We start from the raw sequence: 11,358 nt of genomic DNA, 5'->3' as shown, positions 1-11,358 counted from the left end.
TAGAATGGATAATATTTAGGTTTGTGATAGGCTTAGAATCAAAGTTCCATATTTCAATAAATTCAGTACCAACCCCAATAACAACAAATCAGTCATAGATATTTAGTGAGCATTTTATTTCTGTGTAAGTATTAGGAGGAAATGTTTTCACTTTGAAATCCCAGTTTCATACAATTTCTTGTTATTTATTTAAGTTATAGTAAACAATCTGTGAGAATAATCATATGTAGGTAGGCATATATTGCCATGGTTGGTAGTGTTGGGAATGAAACCCATGGCCTTGCTGACCTAGCCTAATGAGCTTCAGGGAGGATGTGAAACAGAAAACGATTATTTCTGAATATTGGTGACGATCTTGAGAGGCATCTGATTTTGACTACTGGACATATTCAACATGACTGCTCTTTCCAACCCTGTTTATTAGGCAAAGGGCAAAAGATTAGTTCTTGTATCCCACTGAGTAACTTTATATGTATGTAATTGTAAAATAAGAATAAATAAGGCCTCAAAGACAACTATAGATGATCATAATTGTCTGAATAATTCAAGGGCAAACGAAACAGGATGCTAAGTTTTTTTTACATAATTTAGATAATTGAAAAAAATCACAACAAGAGTGTTTTAGTACATGAATCTCTTGAAAGTTGTCAAGTCTTTTATGCAGTTCAAGCCATAGAGTGCTGGTGGTTTTCAGATTGTCACAACAGGAAAATAAATGTATGATTTCTGCTATTACTAATCAATATCCCATAATAAATGCTTAGCTATTAAATCTACACAAAATGCTTTCAGCCATTTAACGCCATTGAAATAGCAGATCTCAAAATTGAACACACTCTATCTTACTCTCCACATTAATTTTCCTCTGTTACATTATCGCCAGATCAAAAGGATATCACAGCTAAATACAAGAATTTAGGTTCTTAAATTATATCTACCATTTGTAATCAATTCTTTATACATAAAGTATATTATAATTATAATTATAAAATGAAAGGAAAAAGTGCCTAGTGACATGAGTACCAAAGATCTTTGCCTGTTTATACTTTATAATGTGTTTCTATAGGAACATTTTGTTGCGGCTGTGTCTAATATTCTGGGAAGTTGCTATACTTTGAATATAATAATAAAATCACGATGTGAAATTGATTTTTAGAAGGATCTAGGAAGCTATTTAATTTTGTCCACCATCTCCCTTGTTTAGTGATAATACCATACTCCTAAATTGATGTTGATTGGACCAATAATGACTGTTCATACCTATTTAAACACTCTCTTAGAGATGACTGGGGTTCCCTTGCAGACTCCCAGTTGGACTGCCACTCACCACTCTGGGTGGAACCAACTCTGTCATAGCCAGAAAACAACTTAAAAGAAGGCTAGTACAATTTCTCCCGCCCTAATACTGTTTATACAAGAATCAAGAGAATGAGCCTCAGCCATCTGTCTTGGAATTTTCTTCCAGAAAGTGGATAGAATAAGCAAGAAAACATCTTTTTTATTAGCTACCTTGACATGACCATTTAGCAGGAGTGATAACATATCTATGGTACCCCAAAAGTTCTTTTGAATTTGAAAACTTGAGTCAATTCTTTCAACTTCCATTTAAATTTCTTACCATCTGTCTTTAGACATTTTAAATATTTTTATTTATTTATTAAAATTACAACTTTTATTCTAGATAGAGGGAGTACCTGTGCAAGTTTGTTATATGGGTATATTGTATGATGCTAAAGTTTGGGGTACAGATCCCATCACCCAAGTGGCGAGCATGGTACCCAATAAATAGTTTTTCAATCATGCTACCTCTCCCCTCCCCTCTCTAGTAGCCTGCAGTGTCTGTTGTTCCCATGAGTATGTCCACGTGTGCTCAATGTTTAGCTCTTACTTATAAATAAGAACATGCAGTATTTGGTTTTCAGCTCTTGCATTGATTTGGTTAGGATTGTGGCTTCCAGCTGCATCCACAATGCTGCAAAGGACATGTTTTTATTTATTTATTTATTTTACAGCTGTGCAGTATTCCGTGGTATATATGTACCATTTTTTTTTAATTCAATCCACCACTGATAGGCACCTAGGTTGATTTCATGTCTTTGTTATTGTGAATAGTGGTGTGATAAACATGAGTGCATGTGTCTTTTTGGTATAATGATCTATTTTCATTTGGGTATGTGCCCAGTATTGGGATTGCTGAGTTGAATAGTAGCTCTATTTTAAGTTCTTTGAGAAATCTCCAAACTGCTTTCAACAGTGGCTAAACCAATTTACATTCCCAACCAACAGTGTGTAAGCATTTCCTTTTCTCTGCACCTTGCCAGCATCTGATGTTTTTTGACTTTTTAATAATAGCCATTCTGACTAGTGTTAGATGGTGTCTCACTGTGGTTTTAGTTTGCATGTCTCTGGTGTTTAGTGATTTGGAGCACTTTTTCATGTTTGTTGGCCACGTGTATGTCTTCTTTAAAGAAATGTCTGTTTATGTTCTTTGCCCCATTTTTAATGGAGTTACTTATTTTCCACTTTTTCAATTAAGTTCCTTATAGATTCTGGATATTAGACGTTTGTCAGATGGATAGTTTGCAAGTATTTTCTCCCATTTTGTAGGTTGTCTGTTTACTCGATAGTTTCTTTTGCTGTGCAGAAGCTCTTTAGTTTAATTAGGTCCCACTTGTCAATTTTTGTTTTTGTTGCAATTGCTTTTGGAGACTTAGTCAAAAATTCTTTGCCAAGTGTGATGTTGAGAAAGGTATTTCCTAGGTTTTCTTCTAGGATTTTTATATTAATAGTTTCAGGTCTTACATTTAAATGTTTAATCCACCTTGAGTAAATTTTTGCATATGGTGAAAGAGACCTGTGGGATGGCATGGAAAACTCAGAAATAAAGCCGCACACCTACAACCATCTAATCTTTGACAAGGACAACAAAAACGTGAAATAGGGAAGGGACACACCCCATTCAATAAATTGTGCTGGGATAACTGGATTATTCTGCCATATGCAGAATAATGAAACTGGACCCTTACCTGTCTTTTAGAATGGAACAACCTCCTTCAAAATGTCTTCCCAGACTTACTCCAGGGTGAAGCTGTGAGAACACAAGAAGGCTTAGCTTTCAACTAATGCTTACTTTATTTGTGTCTTTTAAAATATATTATTATAATAGCATTATTAGCATATTACAGGAGGAAACCCATTTGGGAATAATTAAGTGAACAGTTTCAGTTTTTCCTGAACATTAACAATACTCAGTTTTAACTCCCACTTGTGTCTGGTCAAATAAATACAAAATATTTCAGTTTTAACTTCTTTTTATCCATAATGTTCTCACTCTCCGTTTCATTTTTCCTCATCAACTGACATCGACGCCTTTTACCTATATAACGGATACTCCAATTTCCTGTAGGCATCTAATATCTCTGTCCACTCATGAATCTCATCCCAATGGGAAGGATAAAAGTATTAAAATAAAAAAATCAATTAGGGTTTTAAAATAGCCTACTTTTTGTATTTTAAATACTTAGTGTAGACAGTATTTTATATGTTGTGATTTGAGAAATGTATTTGCATTTTATAAAATAACATTAACAAATGCTAATAAACCAATTTATACTTGTTCTTATTCTTTGACAATTTCCTAGTTCCTTTCACATGTGAAATCTGAGCACTGACATCCAGAGTTTGTGGTGTGAAAAGCATTATTAGTACATGTAAACTCTTGTAGGTTTACTTACTGCACGTTAAACTTCAATCTCAACCTCAGAATTTCTAGATTAATTTGACTAAACTATCTATATTTATCCCTTAATGCCCAATTGACCTTAATTGTCATTAAGTTTATCAGTCTCAGATTCTCTTCTAATGACATTGTAGGATAAATGGACATGTTGTGTTATGTATCACGTGCTTTGACTGTTTAAAAATTCCTCAGTAACGTCAAGAAGGAACTGCCAAAATAAATAAGAATTAGAGTCTCATTAACAGCACACCGAATTCTCAGTAGAAAAACTTTGAGTATTGTTTGCAGTTTTTATTGGGTCATGAATTCGTAGTTATTAGCATTTAGAATGTCACCGTATCTGAATTTCAGTGGGTAAAACACTACATTTGGATTAAATAAAAACCAAAACTGTTGTTTGTGTGTGTATGTGTGTTTACATGTGTATAAGCCATGCTGTAATAAGATCTTAATGTTGGCCAGGCTCGGTGGCTCACGCCTGTAATCCCAGCACTTTGGGAGGTCAAGGCGGGTGGATCATGAGGTCAGGAGTTTGAGACTAGCCTGACCAACATGGTGAAACCCCGTCTCTACTACAAATACAAAAATTAGCCAGGCGTGGTGTCATGTGCCTGTAATCCCAGCTACTCAGGAGGCTGAGGCAGGAGAATTGCTCCAAGAGATGGAGGTTGCAGTGAGCCAAGATTGCACCACTGCACTCTAGCCTGAGCGACAGAGTGAGACTCTGTCTCAAAAAAAAAAAAAAAAAAATCTTAATGTTCTGGGCATCTAAAATACTTTATTTAAGAAAACATATATTTTACTATGTACATATTTATTATTTATTATTACTCTACACCCATTAATTATCTGGGGTCTAGATAAGATAGGCTTTTTTCATTCTTTCTAGAACAAACACTTATAATCTCCTTAGTAGTCATGTAACCTTTTTGTTGTTGTTGTTGTTGTTTTGAGACAGGGTCTCAGTTTGTCACCCAGGCTGGAGTGCAGTGGAGTGATCACTGCTCACTGCAGCCTCAACTTCCCAAGCTTAGGTGATTCTCCCACCTCAACCTCCCAAGTAGCTGGGACTACAGGTGCTTGCTACCATGCTCGGTTAATCTAAACATTTTTAATCCCTTTCCCCATTTGTATGTTTGTTAAATTCTAAAAGAATGTCATCTTATTTTCAAAAAAATAGCAGTTTGTTGCAATTCAATCAGAACAACTTAATTGTTATACCCCCAAAGGCACTTGGCTACTTTCTGACCAAGGGGGGAGGAACTTGAATTTCAAAACAAGTAAGTATCAAATAACTAAATATGCCTCTTAAACATCTCATCTGGATTTTAACAAATGACTTTCTCCCAACCTATATAAAATAATAATTGCATACTTAAAACAACAAATGTATATTTATTTTATAAAATAAAAAGTGGGTGCTATTAACTGACATTTCTCCTTTTACAGTCTAGCCAAAGAAAATGAAGACATGATAAAAAAAAAAATCCTGGCTTTTGCTACCAAGTTATAAAAAAGAAACCAATAAATTTTATAAAACTTTCTGTCTGCTATTTGAATAGGATTTCTTTAAACTATGTAAGATGGAGAACCCTGTAGGGATCCTAGTTTTCATTTTCAGATTATTATCTTATTTTCTTCAATCACTTAAACTTTGTATTAATTTTTATGAAAATAAAACACTGGAGCTACTCAGTTTTTTTTTGCCACAATAAAAACTTACCTTTTTTCATTGACCTCTTCATGAACAATTAATTTATAAATTGGCAAGAGTCATCCTCCTCAACTCAATTCTGGAAAAAGGCAATTCCTTGAACACTACCGTGATAAACATAGAAAATACTCTTTTTTGGTGTAACATGGTGGAACAGAATTAGTCACAGTAGGAAAACTAGAGTGATTCAGTGAAGATGTCAGAGTTATTTTGAAGCATAAACTGAGGTGATATCAGAAGCTGAGAAACAGGTGCAATTGCTGCTGTTTTCCACAATGCATGTGTATGATTGATGTGAAACTTTCTGTTCATAATATCACCTATTCAGGATGGACTTGACTATATACACTTTTGTTTCCACTCATAAGCACTTAAAATATTTATTAATGCATTTTAAAAATTCTTACTTTTGAAATAGATGTTTAGCATTTACTAGATTAAGGACACCTAATGTTTCAGTCATGGACTTTTTATAATCAGATGAAGGTTGTTTACTCTCTCCTAGAGAAATATGAATATACCCACGTTTTACATACAGTTTTCAAGAGCTTACTAACTCCATACAGCCTATGGACCCAAGTTACAAACTTGTGTCTGAGATTACAAGATGTGAGATTAAATTTAAGCATTAAGGAGTTGCAATTAAGTAATTGTTATTACCTTGTGTGCAGCAAAAACTGTATGTTTCAATAAGCAAGCATTTTCAAAGTGTTCTTCAGATAAATAGGTTATTGCATGTGAAAATATTTGAGGCTAAAAGTCTTGCCTTGGCTCTATAGTCAAACATGCTTTTAAGAAATGCTGCGTTAAACAAATGTTAACAACTATAAACAGCTTTCTTTTGATCACGATTCCTCAGAGTCTTTATTACTCGAATGTGTATTTTGATGCTCCAAGAAGAAAAATAAGTTCAGAAGGTTTGAAAAATATATTTCCACATTGATTTTTTTTGTTGAATCTCTCACAAGAATATATGTTTCTTTGAATCTCAAGAATTTGAGAAATATTGCAACGAGTTTTTCAAATCAGGCAACAAAATATTTCTTTAGAGATACAACCCCATTAAGCATTGTAATCGTTTAAACATCACCGAATTACATTTTGATGCAAGCATATTGATACATTCTAGAAACCCTCACAAATGAATTCAGTAGATATTTCAAACTTTAAGTGGTACTGATGTGCAAACTTTTCAGTTGGGCACATTCTGTAATGGTGGCATTTCTCTAATAACTACAATTATATGCCACTTTAGAGAACACAGGAACCTGAATTAAATAAATGTGAGGAAATTTTGAATGCACTCCGTGGATTAGACCATTGAATAAGAAGTAAAATTGCAAATTCATTTTTTAAGAAACAGAGCCAACATTGTGTCTAGTATCTGAATGGAGGGCCCTGTAGTCAGACCCTCCCTAACATAATTTCAACCACTCTTGATTCTGTAACTGGGTTTAAAAGGTAGCCATTGTGTGTTTCAGACTAGAGACAATTTTATGCACTTGTAATTCTACTTATTTGGTTTATGTGGGATTATATTACATGAACATGAAAAGAGAGAAATGTTTTATGAATCTAGGGAAATTTCTAGGTTACTAGAACATTGATAGTCCGATTCAGCATCCAAAACATTAAATATGTATAAATTGAGTCACCTTGAGTTTGTTACACTAAAAACTGATGCAGTGATAAATAGACTGAGCCTATTTTACCTAAGTATGTAAGTTTTTTCCATGGAATAACTTCAACAGTTTTGAAACAATGAATTTATTAATTCATGGCATTTAAATTCATTACTTTGGTGACCTGATAAATTTAATGATGATTTCAAAGTAATTATCTTCATTTGAAAGCTAACTAGGAGAATTTAGGACAGAGCGTAAGAATGTTCTCAGATATCTTTGAATACAAGTTTCAACTTCTCCATCTTGGCCTCAATTTCTGCCTTTGTCCATGCCTCTTTCTTTGATATATATCTCTATAACCATATACACAGCTACATGGTATATCAGTATATACAACCCCTCTATCCCAGCCAGGATCTTGGGAAAAATGTTTCTTTCCTTTTGTAGACTTTTGTCTTTTCACAAATTACTCTTTTTCATATTTATAAAACATTTCCAAACAGGAGTTATCCCTAACTTCTAAACTAAAAATGTGATTTTAATATCTTGGTTCCTTTATTTCCCAGGAGGTTACATTCCATTATAGATTAGGTACAAACATATTCTATCATGACCCATAATTAGAAATGAAATTACTTCAGAGTAGTTTTGTCTGTGATGGAACTGTCTTACCTTTAGTTATGTGCCCTAATTATCAGCTCTCAACTGAAAATGAGTACCCCAAGCTCCAGCTGCTATGGAGCCTGCATTTTTTTTTTTTCTCATCAGTGAGGCAAGTGTAGCATCAACCTGTGAGACACAAAACTGAGCGTGGAGATTCAACACTTTATATGGCTATATTAGGCAGAATGTTGTAAAATCAAACACATTGCTGTCTGTGAAGTTAAGGGAATGGAGTTTATACAAATCCAATATTCTGGTCAAGAGAAAGAGTAGGTATATTATAACAGTATAAAATTATAAAGTATTGAAGAATTAGAATGCAATGAAAAACACAACTATAGATGAGTAACAATAATAATTTGACTTCTCTTTGATAAAATGCTTTTGGTCTTGGTGTTACTATTAACTAGTTATTGTAAGAAAAATTTCAGAAGGATTACTAAATAGACATTTTAACATTTTAAATTAATGTCGTACTATAAAAATAAAATTTGATATATACATGTATGATTCAATAAAATGTGCCCTGAGGAAGTTATTCTGTAACCTTTCAGAATATATGAATTTGGATGGGAAAAAATATGTATGAATGCACCCGGTCTGTCTACTCTTCCTTTAATTGGCAAATATATGAGAGATAGATAATAATCAGATTTGCATGGTTTTCTATACATGGATTTATGCCTTACATTCTGTCAAAGGTTGAAGTTTTAAAATTCTAGGTATGTGAACATGAATGAGAACTGCGCCCTGAGAATCAGAAAATAAGGAATATTTACCATGGGAATTCTGTTATCTTATTTCTAAGGTTAATTTTCCCCTTGAGAGAGTCACAATGGGTTGCTTTGAGTGGACAAAAGCCAAAACTGCCAATTTTGACTTTGGGAATTGAATTTTCCTAATTATTGTATATGCGACTGATATACATGAGATTACTACCTAACCGCTGTGTTGTTCTAGGTTGAGTTAATTTGGAAAACAAAAACAACCATTTAGACAATGGTATAGAGTTTCACTAATACCAGTTTAATGCTTTCACAGATCAGAAATCAAACATTAATTTGACCTGCCTTGTTTAATATTTGCCTCTTTTATTCTCCATAAAATTGTTGCAGATCCTCTCTAATAAATTTTCTTTCAGCAAGTTATTGATTAGATTTTTAACCTTTGAGAACTGGGTTCCAGTTTTAGCATACTGCATTTCAGCCAAGGTATATATTAGTGTCATCACTGATCATCTGTAAAATCCTCCATGGATAATTTAAATTTTTGCTAGATGTGTTGCTAGAGTAATTTATTGGAAGGAAAATCCACAGTATAATTATAAAACAGCATGGTTGACCTATTTTTCTCACTTTTCTTTTTTTCTCTATTGATTTCAGTTAAATGTGTCTTTAGCTTGTTTTTTAAACTTCAAGATGGCACTGTATCTGCTTCAACTGAAAGTATGATAAAGAATAACACAATGAAAACTATGAGAAAAAAAGCACTTGTAAATATGTTTTATCCTAGTGATTTGAGTTTGGGGGAGAGAGGGGAACTCCTATTTGTCATATAATTATAATCCAGGCTGCTGAGAAACATTTTCTTAAGGCATTCAGTCAAGTTATACAAATGGAACACAATTATTAACTAAAGAGAATAATATTTATTTAATTATATTTTAGATTTAAATAAAGCAGACATGTATGTAACCATTTCTCTAACCAAAATGTATGATACCACTGTAAATCTAACAAGTAGAGGAGTTTTTCTCACTCACCAGAGTCAATCATTACTCTTTGAATAAAGCTGTTTTCTAAGGCTCACATGTAAGTAATCTGGAAGTTCCGTCATGGTGGTGGGAGGGGGACTGTGATCATTTTGCTTCAATTCAAATGAAATATTTACTGAATGCTTATAATTTGGAACAGCAAACTGCTAGACTAGAGGGGGGGTTACCCTGAATTGACCATATCTCTCCTATTGGTGAAAATTTATATGGATCTCTCAGCCACAACCTAAAATTGTAGCAACAGCAGCAGATGGAGAAGGGCTTGCACTCCAGGAGATGGTAGAAAGACAACAAAAAGGATTGGTCAATTGCTACTAACAAGGGCTGGAGTTTATAGTAGATTTCAAAGTGTAAATATATTCTGCGTTAAAGCACAATTCATCTGATTGCTTTTCTGCCTCATGTAACAAGACTTCTGCATATAATCTAGTAAGAAAATTAGGCATTTAGATTAGAAATTATACCCAAAAGAATTTTATAAGACTCCTTGATAAATTTCAAATTCCCTATTTCTTAAATTTTGTTAGTTTTTATTTTTTTCAGATTTAAGATCTTGAAATACTAAAAAATAAAGGAATTAGTAATGATTTGGTGGCTAGGAAGGACATATCTATGCTCTTCCAAGATAATCTGTGGAGGAGAGAGACACCCCAAGATGGAGAAGAAAAAAAAATAGATGTAAATAGGAAAGGGAAGTGCTTCTGAGTTAATTATAGGAAAATGAGGACTCCACAGGATATCTCTGGTACCTACTGTCAGGGAGACTACACTTTCGTGGAGAACATGCCACTAAAGTGACTGTTTATCATGTTTACTGCCTAGACATCCTGCCTAATTGAGGAGTTCCAGCACAGCTAGGAAGTACGACCCCGACCAATATTCCCTCTCCCAGCTCCTAGGATGCATGAGCGTTAGCTAAAATGCTTGGATACTCCTGTTCAGGGCTTTAGATATGAGGTAAGTGATGCCAGAAAAAACTAAAGATCTTATAATTCATTCTGGAAGGAACAGCGGAGGCAGCCTCTGGTGCTGTGCTATTTGTGATGGCGGTACATCCACGTTCCATAGCAGTCACAACGATGGTGTCAACAGGGGCGGCATGTGACCTACCTACTATTCCTTTGGAATGGTTTTGGCTGCAGTTCCTGTTCCCTAGTCTGTTTCAACTCTTGCCAGTTTTTGTAGTCTGTTTCTTTAGCCTTCTCATTGATTCTGTGACATACTGCCATCTTTTCAATAATTTCTTTTTCATATTACATTAACCAGGGTGTGGCTTCTTATATTTTCAAGTAGTAATTCTGACTGATGAGCAAACTTACCAAAGATGAAATAATGTTGGAATAGGAGGAGGAAAACCCCTCCTTGGGAATAAAGATACAGAAATGATGTGTTACATATAAAGAGGCAGGAATTTCTTTTTTTCTTTTTTTTTTTTTTAGGGAGTTTGTTGTTGTTTTTTTGGTTTTGTTTTTGTTTTTATTATACTTTAAGTTTTAGGGTACATGTGCACAGCATGCATGTTGGTTACATATGTATACATGTGCCATATTGGTGTGCTGCACCCATTAACTCGTCATTTAACATTAGGTATATCTCCTAATGCTATCCCTCCCCCCTTCCCCTACTCCACAACAGGTCCCAGTGTGTGATGTTCCCCTTCCTGTGTCCATGTGTTCTCATTGTTCAATTCCCACCTATGAGTGAGAACATGGCGGTGTTTGGTTTTTTGTCCTTGCAATAGTTTGCTGAGAATGATGGTTTCCAGCTTCATCCATGTCCCTACAAAGGACATGAACTCATCCTTCTTTATGGCTGCATAGTATTCCACGGTGTACATATGCCA

This window comes from Pan troglodytes, chromosome 5 (genome assembly GCF_028858775.2).
Source record: "Pan troglodytes isolate AG18354 chromosome 5, NHGRI_mPanTro3-v2.0_pri, whole genome shotgun sequence".
NCBI classification, from domain to species: Eukaryota; Metazoa; Chordata; class Mammalia; order Primates; family Hominidae; genus Pan; species Pan troglodytes.
Note: the sequence above shows the minus strand (reverse complement) of the source record.